General features: G+C 37.0%; 1 protein-coding gene across 15 annotated transcripts in view; it reads right to left on the bottom strand.

The window, feature by feature from the left end:
* MAPK10 (mitogen-activated protein kinase 10) overlaps positions 1–23,771 on the bottom strand; it is a 580,375-nt gene that overhangs the window by 336,641 nt on the left and 219,963 nt on the right. For 11 of the 15 annotated variants that reach the window (XR_006201836.1, XR_006201835.1, XR_006201837.1 and 8 more), the window contains one exon: positions 499–613. The gene's annotated coding sequence lies outside the window, so the exon portion shown is untranslated. Of the gene's footprint in view, positions 1–498; positions 614–4,077; positions 4,166–4,915; positions 5,009–5,627; positions 5,886–14,392; positions 14,431–23,771 lie in introns of those variants that run through there. The other 4 variants (XR_006201838.1, XR_006201841.1, XR_006201839.1 and 1 more) reach the window with 4 other exon arrangements.

The following is a 23,771-nucleotide window of genomic DNA, read 5'->3' as shown; positions in this document are numbered from 1 at the left end:
ACATAAGAGTGAGTGAGTGTGTGTGTGTGTGTGTGTGTGTGTGTGTGTGTGCATTCCTGAAAGGTATTGAGCATTACAGGTTCTTTTCACAGAGAACCAATTCTTTTACCTACAGGGTAAATTGGTAAAATGTGGAATTATGTTGCAAATAATAAAAACCACTGAAAAATAATGTCACTCGACTGTTAACTCAGCAACATGAAATTGTTCACTGCAGCCATCTTACACAGACTGGTATCGTCCAGGGCAGTAGCACCCTCCTGTCCCTGGTGTGACACAATTTACCCATGTACCCCAAGACTTCATGCTACTCTATGTGGCAGTAATAGCACTGCACCATCAATCAAACATTCTGTCCTGTTTATTTTCATTTCTTTACTTCACATTATTTGGAGCAGTATTTCTTCAGATCCATACACTAAATCACATGCAATATTTACATGAGTTATAAAGATCATATGTTTTCTGCTGTGGAATATTTTTAAATTTGCAACTCACCACTGCTTGTATGGTTTCTCATCTATAGGAAATGGTTCTAATTCAACAGCTTCTTGCATGAGTTGCCATAATGAAGATCTGAGATGGTCCTGCCTTTGGTGTTCCTCACGCTAGCCTAAAATCAAAGCAAAAACACAGAATGAGTTTGATTTGAACACTTAAATGGGAATTTCATCTGCATTAGGAAATCAAAAGACTGACAAAGATAATTGAAAATGAGTGATGGCACACAGGAGGAGGGAATAAAACATCCCAGGCTGGTTTACTCTATTCAAATTTATCACAAGCACAAGAACTTTGGGGTTACCAATACCAGAGTAGCTGGATATTTTAAAATCTTGACATAAAATCTGACATGATATTTGGGTTTTGTTATATCAGTTTGGTTTTGAGATACAAGGCACCCTACTCAGCTTCTATGGAAACAGTTCCACCCTTGCATGTTTGCATATTCTGCTTTTCACATAAGATTTCATTGGAAAAATGGGTTACATGCTTACCGATAAAAGAAGAAGTTCAAAAACCTCTGAAGTATTTGAAATAGAATAAAACTAAACTGAAATTGGTCTGAAGCTGGAAACAGACCTGTATGTATGTTTTTCCTAATCTGATCTAGTTACAAAAATAGGTTTGTAACTTCAATCTGTTACTGTTACTTTTTGTGATTATAATGGACCAGATTCTCCAAGATTGTACCAATTTCCAATGTTCTACCCATTATCAAACCATGAGTTTTAATTTCTAGAACTTTTGAAAGTATGCTCACAATATCCACATAAAACCATCCTCTCTGCCCCAACTAAGAGTCCCTTTCCTGGCCAGGTGCTTACAACTTACTGCTAAGAATTCCTTCCACACCACACTCTCCTGCTCTGTGAACATCCCAGTGTGACCTCCAATGTCACCTACCACCATTTCAGAGGACAGGAATTTATTTTTCCTCTGAATTCCTATTATATTTAGTGTCAAATCACTAATAGGAGCCCTTGATCATATACCACCATCCTTGTTATTTAACCTCATCTCCCTAAATGATTATATGCTCCCAAATGGCTCCAAACTCTTCCTTCCATTGCACTTAGCAGAGAACACTGTACACAGGAGACATTCATCCAAGGACTATTTATTGAGCCCCAACAATGTGCCAAACAGACACAGTCAGTACTTGGTGGAGATTATACTTTAGTATAATCTGTTTACACAGGAAACAGGAATATGTAATTACTAGATAGTGTGATAACTGCAATGACAGAGGAAGTACAGACACTGAAGAAACCTTGCCAAATAAATGGGCCTAAGAGCTTTACTTCACTACCAATGCTCACATCCTACTTCCAGTGTATGAGAAGAGGACAATTACTTGAAGAAACCCATTTTCAGGAAGCACATGGAGAACCCAGGCAGGTTAACATCCAGAAACTAGGAGCAGTTTTACTTCTATGAAGAGAAGTCACTAAGATGAATTTCTAGTACTTTAAATCACTGCTGGGTGGTGGGGGTTTTTCCCTGCATTCTAACACACACACACACACACACACACACACACACACACACACACAATGTAGCAAAAATCCTGTTTATTACTGAGCAGGTTACTCTGCAAATTCCTGATTGGCCTGTAGGGGAATTTCACTTACACCTGCACACTGTATGAGATTTCAGAGCAACTGTGGGTTAAGAATGTTTCTAAGGAACCTAGAGTCATCTCTTTTTCCATTCAAATCTTTACTTTCCACTCCTAAGAACATTAGCTTTATAAACCTATGGCTTTCACATCTCAGAGATAAGAACAGTGAGAAAGGTCATAGTGGCTTATTATGGACCTAAAGCATCAATTCACCTAGAAAATTCTTTATCAAAAATAAGTATAAATTTGTAGCACTTTTCAAGCCAAAATGTTTCTTTTTATTTAAGGATTTTTAATATCACCTGAGTTCTCCATTTGGAGTTTCTACCAAGATTCACAATAAGACATGGGGGAGAGGGTAGGATAGTACCCTAAAACATATGGATTTTTCACTCTCCCCCACCCTTTGCCTTGATTTTCTCATAAGGATAAAATGTACTCAAACTGAAAAATCTTTAGTCAAAACCTTACAACTTTGCCATGAAAACATGTACGGAGAGATAAATTTCTGAAAATCCAAGCTACAATTCTAAATTACATTTTCTCTTTCAAAGAGAAATAATCAATGTACAGCATGATCTTTTCTCTAATCAGTAGCAGTGTCTCATATCATACTCATATAATGCAATAAATATATTTAATATACTAAAGGGATAAATGGGTCTTGTTCTCCTTTCCCAATAAGCATTCCCCCAGTAGTCCATAGGCCCAACTTTATCTAAATCTTCGGTCCTCAGAAGGAGGTGTAAGAGATGCATGTGTGGTAAGAAAGAAATAGTCTGCAGCAAATACAGCATTGTATTCCTTTCTGTCATTACTGGACACTTTATGGTTCTTTTTGCCCAAGTGTTGCAGCGTCCAACCAAAAGCTTAAAGGAGACTACAAGAGGAGATAGTAGGCACAATGGAGAAAGAATTTTAAGTGTCAATTTGTTTACTTCTTATTCTGATCGAAGGAAGACTTGCTTTGAGACCCATTATTCTCATAAGCAAGTAAGCAATCATTTGATTTGAACCCACCAATTTCATGCAAAGTCTTTTGAGCTCCAAATGTGACCTGAAGTCACAACTAGAGCAGGAAGAGAGAATATTTGCCCCCATGTTTCACAAACAAGAAAGACCCTAGTTTGTCTTTATTTTTTATCATCAGTATTAAAAGACTTTTTCCCTAAGATTACATCCAAAGAAATATATTCATTTACATAAAGCCACAATAAAACTAAACAACAACAACAACAACAACAACAACAAAACAAAAAAAGACCTTTAAATATGGGACGCTTTACCTTTAAACATGGGAGGCTTTTTCATATTATTTTGGCTAGGCAGATACCTTTCGCTTATGATATTCTTATAAGATATACTAACAAGGGAAATCCTATGAATTTCCTGTAATTTAAAAACGTACATTTATTTTATAGCATCCACAACCAAGTCTCAGTTCATTCTAACCTTGAAAATCATTGACCACGTACTATGAAACCATTAAATACTAATAGCTGCAGACATACCAGACAATGACAGCAAAACACACTCGGTCCCTCTGGGATCTGTTCATAAACATCCCCTTCCAGCATGACAAACACACTCCTCCCAACAGCAGATGCTGTTCTGGGGCAAGCAAGCAGGAAGCTGGAGGCAGCTGATTTCTCCACTCTACATATGATTTCTCACTGCCTCATCATCAAAAAAAATTTTTTTACCAAAACTGCGAAGATTTTGTAATGCCAGGAGCCCATCAAATTAAAGATATTTTGCAATAACAGGAGAGAGTGATGTGCAAATGAGGAAGCATGAAGACTCTTTAATATCTAAGGTCATGCCACCTTTGTCATCTGATTTGCTGTTCCGTTGTGGGGAAGAGAAAATCGTTTGCTCTGTGTAATAAAATAAGCTAACCTGGTACTTCATGTCAATTAAGAGTGAGATCGAGGCAGAAAAGGAATACGTACCAAAAGCAGCAAAACTGCTCATCCAAACTGTCCTGCCCCTAAATCCAAAGGTTCTGAAGTAGAGTCTGAAGCTTCTGAGCTCATGCATGAGCATCACTATCTATATTCGCAGCATATATGCTCACCTAAGGTAGAAAATGTACAGAAGCCACTCTGAGAGAAGTGGTCATTCCTGCAACCATTTTTAATACGGTGATCAGCATTCTGTGAGATCTTCCTGGGTCTGGCAAGTAGCAGACTAGGGATGCAAGGAGGAAATTGGACCTTGGGCTGGCAATGCTGAGTGCACTTATTTTCCTGCAATCTGAACTGTGGCCTGTCCCATGACTTAGCCTGCCTCTTTCCGGTTCGTTCATAAAAGTTATCATCAACACACCAGAAGCATGCAGTGCTGCTGTAAAGACACTGTCAGGCTCTGCAGCAAAGACAGCCCATGTAAACAACCTTGTGATTCCTTCAGAGCCTACTGCCATGGGATAAGCCATTCTTTTTCGGTAGCTAAATTGCAGTACCTGGGAAGTTATGTGTTAGGAGGTAAAAGCAGAGCCAGCCTCTAGATTTCAATGTACAGGGGAAAAATGCATATACAGTTTTTCTTAAGATATCTTTAACCTTGATTCACTTGAAGATTTTCCAATAAATCATGTTTATTTTGCTGCAGGCACAAATACATAAATTCTGATGAGTATATTGCCATGCTCATTTCTGATTTTTTCCCAAAAGAGCTCTGACATTTCTAGGGGACACAGTATCCCAGCACAGAATATGGGAACCCTGCCATTAAAAAAAAATGCTGCCTGCTGTGATAGGAGATCACTTTCTTAAAGGGACCCCTTACCTTTGCGACTGCAGTGCCAATGTTTTCTCTAATCTCTATCCTGACCCCTGTCCTGTGTTCCTCTTCCCAGCCCAAATTCAGCCTAGAATGTCTCTGCAAGAGTAATGCCATTAGTTTTGCAACTAAAATATATAAATACTATTCCCTACTAAAAATATGTAAATATGTTCCAAAATATTCATTTAAATTATACCTCTCAGGAAGTAAACATAAATGTATACTTAAAGACATGATTTTTTGATGTTTTATGGAACCCAGAGCATTTCTCAGATATAGGACTGAGGTCAGCACTTCTAACAAGCACAGCTGTTCTCTCTCTCTCTGTCTCTCTCCCCACCTCTCCTTTTCTCTCTCTCCCTCCTTCCCCCTCTCCCCCCCCCCCCCCAGCTGTTTTTCTTCTCTTCCTTTCTGTAGCTCTGCATTGGTCTAAAAACCCCTGGTCACAATAAGAAAGCTCCCTCCCACCCCCTGCCAACCCTCACTCCAAACAGAAAGGTTTCCACACGCCCAAGTCTGGGGAGAGATGCTCCACACACAAGGAAAGGCTGGTAGCTTCTTGCCTTAGAGGTACTTCACTTCATTAACCTGCTTTCCACCCCATCTCTCCCACTTCTCCCATGCTTGCTCTCCCGCCCCACCAGGAGCAATCAATAGGCATCACCCCACCCTCCAAAAAACAGGTTAGAACCCAGAATGAGCAAAGAGCACCTACCATTCCGTGCTTGAGAACTACGATCCTGATCCAGCAGTGTTTGCCCCAGAAATCCTCCCTACTTGTTTTTCATTAACCACATTCCAAATTGTAATAAGGAATAGATTCTTTGGAGGTGGGGAAATTGTTTAAAATTAGTGATGGACAGGTGATTTCCAAGAAAACCCAATCTTAAACTCACTCAAGCCCCTAGGTATTGAGGGGTGAGGAGAAAAAAGGAAAATTGTAAAAATGAAAAAAGAAAAGAAAAAGGTAAGCATATAACAAGCGCCACCCACCCCCATAAAAAAAAAAAAAAGAAGAAGAAGAAGAAGGGGAGGTTTTTTGAAAAAAAAAAAAAAAAAAGAAGAGTGGCTTGCTGAATCACCCTCTTTCACTGCCTGGAAACCATTGTGCAGCGCGATGCTGCCTGTACCATTGTGGAACCTACCAGAGGAGACGGACAGAGGGCTTGGGGAATGGGGTTGCTATGGCAACCGAAAGGAGCACACATGACGTCAAAGCCCAGAGAGGTCTAGGGAGGGGTAAGAGGGGGAAAGGGAAAGAGGAAAAAAGTCTATCTATGTGCGGCTACAGCCACTGTGTTTTCCGGTGAAATGAGGACCAGGCAAAATGGAAAGGAGTAGGGTTCCGTGGCAGCCACTATCAGGAACTACGACATCAGCAGCCAGGCTGCACAACCCACAGAAACAATCCGCTCCAAGCAGTGCTGGCCGTGTCCACAGCAGCACTGAGGAACAAACACCGGCAGACCAAAACAACATACGAAATACGGTCAATCTCTGCTTTTCAACTAGCTCAGCTCTTTGCAAACAGCAGAAAGTGAGACTTGGAGTCTTTCTAAATGTCAAAACAAACAAGGATGCTAATAACCTCAGAGGAGAAGTGAGCATTGGAGTCCCAGCTGGATTCCAGAGGTCATTTGCACAGCACTATTATTACTCTTCTGTGTTTCCTTGTTTTTTATAAAAATCATAAATAAATGCCCACTACACCCAATTCAACAAACTGACTCTTAGATTGCAATTAGAATGTAGAAAAAAAAAATACAGTTGATTTGAGTTAACAAACCAGGGGTTCTTTTTTTAATTGCAGATAATTCTCTGGAAAACCAACAACAATTACATGATTACGATATGTGGCAAATATGTCTATTTTATTTAAGTAATTTTCCCTGCCTCTGACTGTTAGAGTCTCCATACAGTTTTTTTTTTATTTTTAAGTCTCCATACAGTTTTAACATCTACAAATAGTGTGTTTTTAGAATGAGGGGAGTTAACTATTTGCACTATTTTTAAAAAGTATCAAAATTTTTAACCGTTTGAAAATATATTCTTTATATAATTTTCATATTATATAAATATAAATATATATAATATGTATATATATAAATATATAAATATATATATAAATATATAATATATATAATATATATAAATATATAATATATAATATATATAAATATATAATATGAATATTATATAAATATAAATATAAATATTATATAAATAAATAAAATTCATATTATATAAATAATAATTCACATTTGGCCAAATAGCCACAGCCCTTGGACGTCTCAAGTTACATTATCCAACCAAATTCCTTTTTTTTTTTTTTTAATTTTTTTTTTAACGTTTATTTATTTTTGAGACAGAGAGAGACAGAGCGTGAACGGGGGAGGGGCAGAGAGAGAGGGAGACACAGAATTGGAAGCAGGCTCAGGCTCTGAGCCATCAGCCCAGAGCCCGACGTGGGGCTCGAACTCATGGACCGCGAGATCGTGACCTGAGCTGAAGTCGGACGCTTAACCGACTGAGCCACCCAGGCGCCCCCCAAATTCCTTTTTTGCTTAAACAACTTTGTGGTGGGTTTCTGTCTACTGAAACCAAGTAATGCTGCGTTTTATACCATTGTCCATTATGTTTGGAACTAGCATACTTACATGAATAAGGAGCTTCTTCCATATGTTAACAGAAAAGATATAATAGGCAACAGATATAAACTAAGTAGTAATTGCAGACACTGAAATATCATAAAACTGTGGGACCACAGAAGGTTTTGTTTTCATTGTTGTTGCTGCTACTTTATTCAGGAGGGAATTTAGAAAAGGAAAGTCATACATGAGTTTTCTGTCTTTTTAATCCATTGGACAAGATAAGATTTTGGAAGTCACTTTACTCTAATTTCAACTTCAATAGGAATCACTTGATTATTAACTGGTTAGTCTTGGCCATGGGCCCGCCTGCAAGAAAACTATGTCTCAAGCAAAAATATGTATCAATTAGCCAAACAACTTTATAGCAAATGTAATTAGCATTCAGGCTTTTCAGTTATTGTATTCTAAGTTTTGATATCAAAAGTTAATTTTCAATAACTGGATATCAATGAAGGAAAAAATGAAACATAAAAGCTAAAATCTATAAAGCTAGTAGAATAAAATACAACTTTTAGAAGGAAAAATAGCTTTCTGATCCTGGAGTAGGGAAAGATTTCTTAGGACACAGAAAGTACTCATCATAATAGAAAAAAAAATTGATCAAAATTAAAAGCTTCCTCTTATCCAAATCACCATTAAGAAAATGAAAGAGACAAGCCACAGACTAGAAGAAAACTGTCTTGATAAACATCTGAAAATACTCTTGATATACACAAGTTCTAGATCATATAAAAATATCCTACAACTCAATGATAAAAAAACAAACAATTTTGTTTAATGGGCAGTCTTGAATAGGCACTTGGCAAGGGAGATTTACAAATGGTTGATAAGTACATAAAAAAGCATTCAGTGTCATTGGTCATCAGAGAAATGCAAATTAAAGCTACAATAAAAGCCAATTAGGCCCATAAAAATGGCTAAAATTTTAAAAGCCTAAAAACACTAAATATTGGCTAATATATGGAGAAACCAGAACTCTCCTACATTATTGGTGCGAGTATAAAATGGCAAAACTACTTTGGGAAATGGTTTGGTAGGGTGTTTTTTTTAAATTATAAACATATACCTACAGTATGACTCAACTATTCTATTCATAGATAGTCACCCAAGAGAATAGAATATATTTCCATTAAAAAAAAAACTTACACATAAATGTGTATGCTAGCTTTATTTATAATTGGTAAAAACTGGAAACAACTCAAAGTATATCAACAGGAGAATGAATAAGTAAATTATCGTATATTCATATAATAGTACACTATTCAGCAATAAAAAAGAATGGCAACAATGAATAGGCTGAAACCAACCAATTTCTTCCACTAGGTGTTAATTCTTGATGGCACAAGTTATAAAGAGTAATAATAGATGCCAACGTTGTTTGTAGATTTGGAAGTGGATTTTACTATTTAGAGCTTTAATTCTCAACCTACTCATTTCAGTAATATTTAGATGATCAAAATGGTATTTTAAGTTTATTCTGTATAGCATAGAAAATTAATTTCCTAAAATTAGATCATTTAATACAAGTTGGCTTTTTAAAAAATCAACAGTAAATAGATCCCATTCCTGATTGATAGAAACTATTTACTTAAAGCCCTCAATAAGATGATTCTAACATAAATCTCTATTTGCAACTTCTCAATCCAACACAATGTGTTTTAGAGCCTCACTTCCCCACCAAAATACAAGTTTAATCAAAAGAGAAAAATAAAAAGAATAGACACCTATTGGCATCATTGTATTTGGCAGGCACTCTACTTATGCATAGATACACCCACCACATAAACTACCACAAAAGTACCTCCTTCCTTTTGTTTGGTATTTATCATACTGTACGTTGTATTACTCTAATTTTATGAATATATATCCTACCTCAAACTTGACTCTAACTTAATCTTCCTTATTATTCATTGCCTTCTGCAAGTTCCCTTTTCCAGGAATCTGTCATATCTTCCTACACTTGGTAGGTAATCAGTAAGGTTATATGCATTGTTAAGGAGTGTTAAGTTTTGAGATATCCAATATTAAAGCATGTAACTTCTGTTACAACATTAAATATTTAAACTTTAACTGTTTTAAATTATTTTCAAAGGACTTTCAAATGAAACTGTACTTAGTCTAGAAGTCTGACCTGAATTCTATCAGTACTATCAATCATAAAAATTTTTGAAAGAAGACTTTTAAGTGAATAAATGAATGTGACTTCTTATTTTCAAAAGCACGGAGTTGTATTTAGTATTTCTTATATACAAGTTTATTTATTTAATGGCATGTTTGTAGTCTGTGGAAGGACTGAAGATTTGCAGGAATATTCTTGTTCTCCAAGCAAGGAGATCTTTTTCACTTACAAATGAAAATCTTTTGGATATTACATTTTTCAAAATGAGCTACTGAAATATGCAACATCAATGAATCTCAAAAACATTATGTTAAGTGAAAAAAAATGAGTCAAAAGAGCATTTACTTTATAAATCCATTTACATAAAGTTCTAGAACAAACAAAACTGTTCTATGGTAATGGAAATCAGAACTGTGATTGCCTGTGGGAGCCACAGAGTTGAAGACTGTTGAGGGCAAGACAGAAATTTCTGTAGTGATGGAATGTTCTGTATCTTGTTAGAAGTTATAAGTTGTTACATAGGTATAAGCACTTGTCAGGACTCCTCAAAGTGTAATTCCTAAGATTACTGCATTTCGCTCTATGTAAATTGAACTACTGTTTAAAAATAATAACAATAGGGACCCCTGGGTGGCTCTGTCATTTAAGCATCCAACTCTTGATTTTGGCTCAGATCAGGATCCCAAGGCCATGGGATCAAGCCCCACATGGGGCTCTGCACTGGGTGTGAGACCAGTTTGGGACTCCCTCTCTCTCTCTCCCTCTGGCCCTCTCCCTGCCCACATTCTCTCTCTCTCTCTCTCTCTCTCTCTCTCTCTCTCTCAAACAAAAAATTTTAATTAAAAAAGGGGAAATAATAATAAATAATAATAATACTGTAAATTTCCAAGAAGAAAATTGCTGAGTAAGCAATAAGAACTCCTAAATGTGCAAATCTGGTCCCATACCTTGAATCTTGATTTTGCAGACCAGAGCAAACCCAGCAAAAGAAAAGGCCAGAATCATGTCAATAGGATCTTAAGAGATCTAGCAAACCCCCCAAAGTGAGGCAGACAATTGATGGAGGTTAACCTAACAAACAAGAAATAAGAATTCAGACATTTAAAATCAGATTTCTCAGAGAAGCCTGGCAAGAAGCACATCCCTAGGTTCTGCTGTAGGAACTATCATTCAGTGTTAGGACTCACAATTCTGGAGGAAATGAAGGTACAAATGAACTAGCTTTCCAAACAGTAAATGGCAAGGGACTCTGGAATAGAGGAATACAAAGGAATCAAGTCAGGGAAACTGGAGTAAGAATTCAATTTCTGAATCCAAGTCGAAAATTGAACCCCATTCATGGGGGCTTAGCAGTAAAACAAACTACTTCACTAAGATCTCTTATCAAAATTGGTCCTAGAATAGCGTTACCAACTCATACCCATTTGCCAGAAACTTCCTAAGTCTCACATACCAGGAAAACCCTTGGTCCTAGGCAAACTAGGACAGTTAATCATCCTATCCCAAAGTCTAAAATGGACTTGAATCCTCAACTGAGTATTAAAGGTCCCAGGCTCAAAAGTTATACAAGAAAGAAGTCAAGAATTAGTTATAACAGTGATGTTGCTAAAGAGGAGTGTCACATAGCTACACTTTCAACAATTAGATTATTACACGATGCATAATGCATATGGTTTGGTAAACACAAGCAAAATTGTGAAAGATAAATCAGTAGAATTGGGTGAGTGAATAAATATAAGGGGAATGCAGAGGGTCAGTGTTGATTCAGATCACTATCATGTCAAGATATATAATAATGTCTTCTCTCAGAGTCAGTCATGTATTTTTCATGATGTTTCCACTTGGGCAACACTAGCCCTTTGCAAAACTATTTCATAATTTAAAAGTTTCAGAGATGCCGCATTCCATATCTCCCTTGTGGAAAGTTATATTTCACATTACTAAATTAAAAGTGCTGTGAAAATGAAGTTTAAAAAAAAAACCCTAAATTTCTCAAAATTAAGTCAAAATTTATATCTTAAAATAATTTCCCCAATGAAGTTTATAATTAATATCTTTTATTATTCTGTTTGGATAGGAGACACAAGGCCAACAGCTTACCATGGCTATGGCAGTCTTCTATGGAGTGAACTTGAAATACTAAAGGTTCTTCATATAATCCAGCTATTCCCTTGTGGGTATTTATCCAAACAAAGTGAAAAACTAAATAAAAAAGATATCTGCACCCAAATGTTCATTGCAATATTGTTTACAACAGCCAAGATATGAAAACAACCTAAGTGTCTGTCAGTCGATGAATGAATTGTGGTATAGATAGATATAGATATAGATATAGATATAGATATAGATTATATAGATATATAGATATATATATCAGCCATAAAAAAGAATGAAACCTTGCCATTTGCTACAGCATGGATGGACCAGAGAACAGAATGGTGGTTGCCAGAGGTGGTGTGGGGAGTGGGTGAAATGGATGAAGGAAGTTAAAAGGCCTAAGTTTCCAGTTATAAAATAACCATCTAGGAGATGTAATGTGCAGCATGGTGACTATAGCTAAAAAATTCTATAACTATATATAGTGATGAATGTTGGCTGGACTTATTGTGGTGATGGTTTTGCAATATATTTAGGTGCAATATATATTAGGTATATTTTATTGTACACCTGAAATGAATGTGATGCATGTCAATTATACTTCAATAAAAAATGAAATATTAATGGTTCCTAATAAGAGTAAATTTTGTGATCAGTGTCATAGAATAAGGAAGGATCTAACTTTATATCACTTTTCTTTTTAAATAAAAGACTTTATATTTCAGAGAAGTTTTAGGTTTACAGAAAAATTGAGTAGAAAATTACAGAGAACCCTCATATACTCTGCTCCCCTCCCCACAGATTATTAACATATTACATCAGTGTGGTAAGTTTCTTACATGATGAACCAAATAATGATATGTGATCACCCATTAAAGTCTATAGCTTATATTAGGGTTCACTCTTTGTATTGTACAGTTCTATGGGTTTTGACAAAAGTACAATGTCATGCTTGCACTCACTTTTAATTTTCCTCTTGCTTAGAAGTCTATTTTACATTCAGGTAACAAGTGTATTCACATCAAAAGAAAGTAGATAAGATTGGTCTGCTGAAAGGTTTTCCTAATGGACAGATCAAGACTGTTAGAAGTCAGTGGCAGAAAATGTACTTCGAACCAACTTTTACTAAGCTTATAAAAGTATTAATTTTTTTTCACTAAGAACACCCATAGCTAGCCAAATTATATCCCTTTGTGGTTAAATACACTTTGTACATGCAGAATGTCTGATGCAAAGAAAATAGTGGTTATATCAGATTTTCAGGATCTTTGGTTTTTTTGAAAGTCTAGATTTAGTTTACAATAATAAGGGGGAAAGAAATTCTACTTAAAAATAATACCAAAGATGCTTCAGTTTCCTCAGGTAGCAACAGCTTAAAATATCTAATGAGAGGATTTGTCTTTTGAACAACTATGCTAATAGAAAAATGCCTTTTCTTAGATTCCAGTAGAAGCTGGTTTGTGAGATATAGAAACAGTTATTCTTGCCAGACATCCTCAGGTTTATCCACACTTCAATCCATACACAGCTGTAGCAATTCCAATTTGCCTTATCCTTGCTTTACTGCAGTGCCTCAGAAGCATGACCAAAGTATCGAGATACCATGGATTATATTTGAGTTTGGTCTAGAAATTCAACTTCTTTTTTTTTCATTTCTTTTTTACTTTTTATTATTTTTATTTTTATTTTTTTATTTTATTTTTTTAAATTTACATCCAAATTAGCATATATAGAAATTCAACCTCTTACCACTTTGCAGCAACTCGTATCTTCATTAAAAAGGCTATTCTTTTTTTTTTTTGCTTTAATGAAGTATAATTGATAAATAAAACTGTAAGATACTTAAAGTGTACAACGTGATGATTTAGTACACATATATATTGTGAATAGATTCTCCTCATTAAGTTAATTACTGCATCCATCACCTCACATATCATATTAACCTTCCTTTGAGGGGTGGAAGGTAAGAACACTCAAGAGCCACTCTTTCAGAAAATTTTAGCTATACAACTACAGGTGGCATGTTACACATTAGATGCTTGGAGCCCATTTATCTTATAACCAAAAGTATGTATGTACCTTTTTACCAATCTTTTCCTATTCTTACCACCCCCATCCCCCAGCACATGGCAACCACTTTTCTAGTCTCTGTTTCAATGATTTCAACTTTTTTAGGTTTCCCTTCTAAGTTCAACCTTACAGTATTTGTCTTTGTCTGGCTTGTCTCATTTAACACAATATCCCCAAGGTCCATCCATGTTTTCTGTCTCAGTGGTAGAATTTCTTAAAGGGCTATTCTTACCTCTGATTCTGACTTGCTATCATTGTGCTCAAAAGATGGTCACTGAGACAGGCCAAGAGACAAAACACAAGCCCAAACTTTTAATAAAATTTAAAATAAAAGGTTAATAATAACAAATATAGATCTTCTATCACCATTAAATGAAATTTCCCAATATTAGAAGGCCTATCTTTAAACATGATATGAGAAGATTTTGTAATCACTCACTAGTTAGTGAATTCTGGGTTTGTGCATTAGAACAACAGTATAAGTAATGGTGATGGTACCCAAAACAATCAAAGGAGTAGTAATCAGAATTAATAATACATTACAGGATTTGGCATATTTGGTCTTCTATTTTTAGGGGCGCCTGGGTGGCTTGGTCGGTTAAGCATCCGACTTCGGCTCAGATCATGATCTCGCAGTCTGTGAGTTCGAGCCCCGCGTCGGGCTCTGTGCTGAAAACTCAGGGCCTGGAGCCTGCTTCAGATTCTGTGTCTCCCTCTCTCTCTGCTCCTCCCCTGTTCATGCTCTGTCTCTCTCTGTCTCAAAAATAAATAAACTTTAAAAAAAATTTTTAAACCAAATAACCATTAGCATAAACTTATATATACAGCTTATGCTTGCTGGGTTTTCCAATTATACCCCCCAAAATTCTTAGAGTATCTTAAACATGTCATTTAACCTTCATTGGAATGTTATATTCAAAAGGGAGACAGGGAAATAGAAATCCAATTTTGAAAATTGTCTAACTCATGAAGATATGCAGTGATAATAGCATAAATTTAATATGTATCCTGTATATGTACAGGAGGTTTTTTTTAATTTTTAAACAATGTATAAATACTTTTAAGACTTATTTGGAATATGTATAGATAGTGAAAAGGGTACTGGACTCATCAACAGACCTTCTTTAAATCCTAGCTATGCTGTTTCCTGTCTGTGTGACTTGAACAAATCACATAGCCTCTCCATTTCCCAATTAAGGCATTGACATAATAGACATAATAATATTCACTTCACAGAACTTTCATGAGAATCAAATTACATAATGCGTATGACTGTGCCTGCTACAACCGTTGGCATATGACAGCCACATAATAAATATTGAACATTCAACTGAGTCTATCTGCAATAAGAAACATGTAGCCCACACTCAAATTTACATTTCTTAATACAATTTTGAAAGCTATAAACATTGTCCAGTGCCCCAGAAGCATTCATCTTCTGTTGCTTGACGATGTTTTTAAAGTATATACACAAGGGGAGATGCAGTTGATCATAGGGTACTTGGCAGTGTTGAAGAAGCACTATGGAACTAAGAATAAACTTGAAGAAATTTAAGCCTACCTTAAATTTAGCTAGTCTACACATGAGAAACTACCTTTAAGCTAGTCTACACTTGAGAAACTATTCAAGACATCAGCAATTCTCCCTGGAAATTTCCCAGAGAAAATTCAGTTACTTGGTCAGCAGATATTCAGAGATATACTATTTCATAAATAGAGAACCGAATCAAGAAAATCAAGCAAAAACTAGTACAGCTGTTGGAGCTGTGTGATATTCTTATAATTTAAATAAAATCAACCAGTAAATCACTGAGCAGCATACAAGTACAAAGCACTGTGTTAGACATTTAGAAAAGAAGTTCAAGACATGGGACCTATTCAAAAGAAGCTCAAGGGGCCCTTGGGTGGCTCAGTCAGTTAAGAGTCTGACTTTGGCTCAGGTCATAATCTCACAGTTCGTGAGTTCTAGCCCCATGTCAAGCTCTGTGCTGACAGCTCAGAGACTGAAGCCTGCTTCAGATTCTGTCTCCCTCTCTCTCTCTGCCCCTCCCCAGCTCACACTCTCTCTCTCTCTCTCTCTCTCTCTCTCTTCTCTCTCTCTCTCTCTCTTTCAAAAATAAACATTAAAAAATAATAATAATAAATAAAAAGAAGCTAATGAGCTTATTGCAAAGTCAAGACTGACTCACTTGAGAAAAAAAAAATCTATAAAGAAGTCCCTAATGTAGGATAAAAACAATGAAGTCTCTAGTTCAGAGAGGGAAGACCTCAACATGAGCCTGAATGCTGAAAATATGGACCTCCAATCCTGTATCTGTTGAGAAGCAGCACAGACTGACAAAAATGCAAACCTCAGTTTTAATTCCATGATGACTAATTACCCAATAGATGTTGGGCAGACTCTCCTCCCTAGGTTTGGGTCTTTTCATCATAAAATATTGGGCCTACATTACATGATAATTATAGTTCTGTAACAAAACAGAATAGAGTCTTAATATGATTCTTGAGCAATGAATAGAATTTGGGCAGTTGAGATTTAAGGAGAACAGACTTAAAAGGAAGGAAAATAGATCATATTTGAATGAGAGTAAAGAGATAACACTCTAACTAAAGGGAGAAGAAAAGTACTGGGATAAATGGAAAATCTTCAACCAGATTGTCTTAGGAGGCAAAAGATGCATACTGAACGTTTGCATTACAAATGAAAATATAAGGCAGTGATAACAGGAGCCACTGCTGAGGTCAGTTCTGGCTTTCTGAGTCATTTAATATATGTTACCTTATAATAATAAAGTAATAATTGCTATTATTATCATTATCACCAATATCACCATAAACATCATTATTATTTTAGCTATCTATTCAAAGGATACTCTGTACCAGGCACTAGGCTACATTTAGACATCGACTCTAATCTCACAGCTTTTTTTACATATAATTTATTGTCAAATTGACTTACATACAACACCCAGTACTCATCCCAACAAGTGCCCTCCTCAATGCCCATCACCCATGTTCACCTCTCTCCCACCCATCCCCCATCCACCATCAGCTTGTTCTCTGTATTTAAGAGTCTCTTGTGGTTTGCCTCCCTTCCTCTCTGTAACTATTTTTTCCCCTTCCCTTCCCCCATGGTCTTCCGTTTAGTTTCTCAAGACCCACATATGAGTGAAAACATATGATATCTATCTTTCTCTGAGTGACTTATTTCACTTAGCATAATACCCTCCAGTTCCACCCACATTGCTGCAAATGGCATGATTTTATTCTTCCTCATTGCCCAGTAGTATTCCATTGTATATATAAACCACATCTTCTTTATCCACTCATCAGTTGATGGACATTTAGGCTCTTTCCATAATTTGGCTATACACAGCATTTTTTTATCATTATCTCACTAACATCTGTTGATCATCCACTATGTGCTTGGGCTCATGCTACATTATTACAATCCTCACTACTATCCCATCAGGTACATAAGATTATTATCCCTACTTTATGGACAAGACAATTAACATAAAGAGAGTTTAACTCATCTGTCCAGGATCATACAGCTAAAAACTAGATGAATCCGGATTTAAATCCATGCATATTTGACTGAAGTTTCTCTTTTGAGACGTTGGGGGGATGGGGGATGCTAATGAGCTTAAGTTATAAAAGTAGTATCATCCAATAGGAAGGTCTTTCCTCACATTCCCAATCAGAGCACTGATCATTTCCTATCGTTACCGCTTCCTTTGTGGTACATGAGGAGAATTGGCAGTCAGGGCAATACAACCTTTATGCAGAAGCAGTGAAACCCCCAAATAAGAAGGCAGAAGAAGCCCTTCAAGGATGTAGTGAAACACAGCTTTTTAAAAACATGCCATGGCTGTGAACTGCTGAGAAACAGCAGTAGCTAATAGAACACCTGGTATTCCTCTATAAAGAATGTGACTGCTCTTTTTGTCAGCAAAGATTTTTAAGCCAACTGTGAACCTAAAAGACAAAGTTTCAGCTTCTTCAAATAGCTACAATTCCTAAACTGAAAACCCACCTCCTATAGGCAATGTAGAAAAGATATTGGTAGTAGGCCTTCAAACACAGCTGTATACTTTTATTGGAGACATTATCTATAGAAGTGAAATTCAATGGTATTGTGAGTGCATGTAGACACACGCACAAATACAAACAAGTATTCATCCAGTCAACAAATACTCATTGAATATCTACTGTAATGGTAAAGACAAAACTTGTTCAGATATTGCTTCTGCTCATTGAAGGGGCTCAATGTTTTACTAGACATGAATATGAATAAACATAAAGCAAGGTTTTTAAATTGCTAATTCAGTAGAGAAGTGAGAATAAAGCGATGGAAGTTTGGGGAAAAAATTATTTCTAGCTACGGTGATAGGGGAAAATCTTAGAAATGCACACTGTGAAATAATAGAAACTATATATACTGGTCTCTGCCTCTCTCCCTGCTCCCTGCCACATTCCTGGCACAAAGTTCCTAAATCCTTTGGAATTTCCTGGGTCTTAGGAGAGAGCATATTTTGTTCTAATGAGGAGACTCTTGATAAGCTCCTAGAAGGTTTCGGGATGGTGGCTGGTAATGAGAAAGATCAAGCTGTTATTAGAAAGTTGGAAATTTAGCTCCATCTTCCATATCCTGGGAAGGGGAAATGGGTTGGAGATTAAGTTAATGATCAATCATGCCTATGTGATGAAGCCTCCATAAAAATCCCAAGAAGATCAGAGAGTATAAGTGTTTCCCTGAGTTCTGTGTGCTGTCTTAACAAGTGATAGGCTCCAAGGAGGGGGTCATGGACACCTCCGATTTGCAGCCAAGTTACACAGAAGTTGTGTAACCTGGGAACATATGACTTGTTATTGGTATCTCAAGGGGGTGGGGGAAGTCTTGTGGGACTGAGCCCTTAATCTGTGAGGTCTATGCAAACTCTAGTTAGTGTCAGGACTGAATTGAACTACAGGTTGATGTCAAAGAATTGCTTGTGTGAGGGAAAAGTCCACACATCTGGCATCAGAAGTGACACCAGTGTTTACACAGGTCAGAGTCACACAAAGTTACACCAGTGACTCTTGAAGTGGTGTGAGATGTGAGTGTGGTAAGAGAAAAACAGAAGTGAGTTTTTCCATTCACACACATATACACACATACACATATATAGCATAGTCAGTGATAGATTTTATAGGAAATTTCTAGAGGTGCAGAGAAGGAATCAGCCTAGGGTAATGAAGAGACCACTGACTAAAGATCTATAACACAAATAGGAATGCTTTAAACACAAAAATAGGCCAGGTTATTCACTATCACAAATAACACCAGGAAATTACAACAGCTTCCAGTGATAAATTCATGACAGGCAAATCTGAAATGAAGTTCAACTCACAAAACATACAAAAATTCAATAGAAACCAGATTCAGTTTGCAAGAAATAAAACAGTTCAATAGAAAACACCCTCTCAGTCCATAATACTAGTACTCTCTTATGTGTGCACCTCATACAATTTTCTGTAATAAATGCTGTGAACTTGTCATCATTCTAATACAGTGGATATAAACACAAATTAATTCCCTCATTTCCACAACAGTTTAACACAAAATGGAGTGTCTACGATGTGCCAAGCATTGTGCTATAGTCTTTAACATTTATTCTATTCTGGGCATTATGCCACTCCACTGATGAAATATAATTCACACTCAGTTAAATTGAGACCTACCCAGTCAGTCAAAATCCAATCATCTCTCAACATAAAGAAAAATATTCCATAATAGAGGAAATCATTCCCTTTTTTCTCCTTGTATAGTCTGAAAGACTAGAGGTATTTGCATCTAGTGAGATACTAGTAAGTATCTAGCATATCTAGAAGAGTGGCTGGTAAACATTCAATGCACTTTTGTTGAATGAATAACAAATGAATCAGTAAATAAAACAATCAAGTATAAGCAATGTAAGGAGCATATGTTTTAAAGTTTCTGTCATATATTTAATTGTGTTCCCTCAAAAAGATGTGTTGAAGTCCTAACCTCCCAGTACCTCAGAATGTGACCTTATTCAGAAAGACAGTCTAGGTGGTTTGCAGATGTAATTAGTTAAGATGAGGTCACACTGGAGTAGAGTGAGCTTCAAATCCAATACAGGGCAGGCCCGTAATCCATTAGCGACATGGTGTCCTTACAAAAGGGGGAAGTGTGGACACAGATAGACATGCATGGAAAAAAGATATTTGAAGTGGCCAGGGAAAGGACAGCCATCTAAAGCCAAGGAGAGAGGTCTGGAACAACTCCTTCCCTCACAGCCCTCAGAAGAAATCAGTCCTGTCAACACCTTGCTTTCACATTTCAGGCCTCCAGAACTGAGAGACAATAAATTTCTGTTGCTTGTGCTGCCTAGTTTGTGGTACTTTGCTCCAGTTGCCCTTGGAAAATTAGTACAGTCCCACAGCTTCTCTTCTTGCTCACTTACAGTCTTCCCAGAGAAACCATCGTGATCAATTGTATCTTGTCTCTTCCTTACACAAAACACACAGTGGCTTCCAACACACTGAGGATAAAATTCAAATTCCTTATCATGGCCTCCCAGGCCCCTCATTCACAAATTCCTGGCTCCCTCACTGACCTCATTCTCTACCCTCCCTCCTTCACTCCTTTCTCCCCCCAGCCAGCACTGACTTTGCTGTTTCTTGGAAAAGTCAATATTGCTTCTACCTCATGGCTTTTGCACTCGTTGTTCCTTCTGTCTATAACTCTCTTTCTTAATATGTGCATTATTTGTATCTCATTTCATTCAGAACTCATGGAAAGTCCTCTAGAGAGGACTTTCTGACAAGCCTGTTTAACATAGTGTCCCACATCACCTCCATCCCTTATTCAGTGGCTATGTTTTTCTTTATAGCAGTTATGCCTTCCTGATATGTTAAATGTTTATATGTCTATCTTCTGTCTTCCCCATAAATGTATGAGGATGGGACAACATTTTGTTTACTGTTGTGTCTTCAACAGCCAAACAATGCCTGATGTGCAGCAGATACACTAGGTAAATATTTGGTAAATGACTAAGAGCGACAATCTACACATTTACTCCGATATCCTTGAAAATCTATGAAAGGAGATATTCAGTCACTAAACAACTATTTGGCACTTCTTTTGTACCCAGGTCTGGGATAGGCCTTATGTTAGGCACAGAAGAGATAAACATAAATCTCTCATGGACCTGGCCCTCAAGAAGCTTGGGGCAGTATTTAATTGCGTTCCATGAATTGCTACAGGCAATGTACAAACTGTAAAACTACAAAGAAGAAAACAGTCAGTTCCACCTGTCAGGTAGGAAAAGCTTAACAGAATAAATAACAGGTGAATATAGGCTTAAAATAACTCCAAAAGGAAGAGGCAACATAAATATGTGCAGGGTAGCATGGAACAGTATGATGGGTTCAAATAATGAAAAGTAGTTAAGTAAGGTTGGAGCACAAGAACACAAGGGCATGAGAATGGCAGTGTTTGTGTGGTTAAGAGTTGAGGCTTGATGAAAAGCAGAAACCAGATAGCTGATTTCCCATTTTAAGGAATTAGGAGTTTATCTTAGAGCCCAAAGAATCCTCCTTAAGACACAGCCTAACAGACACATCACTATTTTAAGATCTGAAGGGAATGAAACCAAATCTCTAATGGTATGCATCACAACTCTACCACAAGCACTTCCAGAGTGTAAAAAATCATTTTGCACGTGAATGATACATTTGTTAGGGATGGGAGTTGTTTGGTTTCTTTTTATTTTCTATTAAAATGTGATTTGGTCAAGATCTATTATATGTTGGCTTACAGTCTCCAATTTCATAATTCTCACTCCTTTATGTAGGTCTGAATTCCCTGGCATCAACACATCTCTGGAGACACCATGTCACAATTATTTGTTGACTTTGCTGGAAGTAATTTAGCCCTAAACTGTGCCTTTGCCCCAGTCTTAACAAATAGAACAGGCCAATCATGATAAAAACTGCCACTGATAAATTGGCTTTCGAACCATTTTAGTCCTGAGCTTCAGGCCTCTGGTTATGTTTTCTAAGCACAATTGTTTAGTGCATTCCTCTGGATCCTTGTTTTCAATTTTTTTAATGAAATCTTTTCTCCTTTTCCTCAACAGAATCTCACACAGAGCCCAGTGTATAAAATTTTTACAGCAATGTTTAATTAATTATAAATGCATTATGCAGATTCAAACTTATCCTATTTCTATACAGTAAAAGTGATCAATGAGCACAATGTGGTTATTTTAATAAACTGAATCAACCCTGACTTATGGATGACAGTGGCAGACCTGTCATTATCAGCATGAAATCTAACTCTATTTTTTGTTGTTGGAAAATCCATTTTTTAATGGATCTGGTTCACAGATCCTGAGTATAAAAAAGGAAAGAGGGAGACCAAAGTAGAGCTAGAAACTTCTAATCTACAGCTCATGTAAAATTAGTTTATATAGGTTGGAGGTTATAAACCCAACACCCTAGACTCTAGAGCCTGGAGTCAAATCCAGTTTAGTTCATAATGTATGTTTTTTAATTAGTTGCCATAGCTTAAAAATTGAAGGATTTGGGGGTGCCTGGGTGCTCGGTTGGTTAAGTGCCCAAATCTTGATTTCAGTTCAAGTCATGATCTCACAGTTTGTGGCATCAAACCCCATGCCGGGCTCACTCTGTGCTCTCTCAAAATAAATAAACTAAAAAAAAAAAAGAAAAAAATGGAAAGATTTCATTTAAAAAGCAGGATTTCTGGCTTCTCCTGACATTTCTGAGGATATGGCAATACTGGGTCATATTACTTACTTGTGACAGCTTTAGATGGTTTGCTCTTTTCAGGTGGATTTACACACACATACACACACACACACACACACACACACACACACACACACACACAACTTCCACTCACTATTACCTGGATCCTCTAGCTTTAAATTTGTGTTCCCTGTATTGTATATGCAAAGACAGTGGGAAAATCTTTATTCCCTTCTCTGTCTCTACTCCATCACCCTAGTCCATCACCTTTAATTCAACCAACCATCAGGCTCCTCTTGGACCACTGCATTGGCCTCCCAAATGTTCTTGTTCTATGGCTCCCATCTCTGAGCAGGCCTGGCTGTATTTGCTCTTGGATTGATCCATTCCTCGTCCTTCACAGACTCCTATAGCCTGCATTTTCCAGACACTCATTCCAGCTGTCTTTTGATTGGGTTCAATCAGTGGGAAAGCACTACAGGAGGGAGAGAATAAAGGGAAAAGCCAAGGTATTAATGTCCCTTCCTCTCTGCCTTAGGCAGTGCCTCTGGCAGGAGCACCTCTCTCCCATGGCCCTAGCTCCTGAAGTCCTCACACAGGCTGTCTATTCCCTCTGGGAATACCTTTGTATCACTCAAGGTCACAACAGGAAACAGATGGTACATTTGAAAAGGATAATTTGCGGTGGATATTTTTTTACAAAGGGATTATTTACAAAGGTGTAAGTCTGGAGGAACCTTGGGGGATAATGTTTAGCACTCCTGGAAATGAGGAGAGCAGCAGGTAGAAGTGTCCATTTTGTGAGGGGCAGTCACCTTTCAGGCAACAGACAAAGCAAACTGAAGATAATTTTAACAGGGAATGAGCCAGGGGAATAAAATCCCTAATATTGCTTTCCTCCCTCCACAGGGCTTCTCTACTGTGGCCCTACTGACATAATTTTGGACTCATAATTCCATGTGGGGGAGGGAGAACTGTCCTGTGCAGTAAGATTGTAACATGTTTAGCAGCATCCCATTAGATGCTGTGACAACCAAAACTGTCTCTGGGCACTGTTGAAATATCCCCTGGAAATCAAAATCATTCTCCAGTTGAGGATCACTGAGGAACCTATTATAGTCCATTCACATTAGCCTCCCAGAGC

This window comes from Panthera leo, chromosome B1 (assembly GCF_018350215.1).
Source record: "Panthera leo isolate Ple1 chromosome B1, P.leo_Ple1_pat1.1, whole genome shotgun sequence".
Lineage (NCBI taxonomy): Eukaryota > Metazoa > Chordata > Mammalia > Carnivora > Felidae > Panthera > Panthera leo.
The sequence above is the reverse complement of the archived record's forward strand: the minus strand, read 5'-3'. Positions and strand labels throughout refer to the sequence as shown.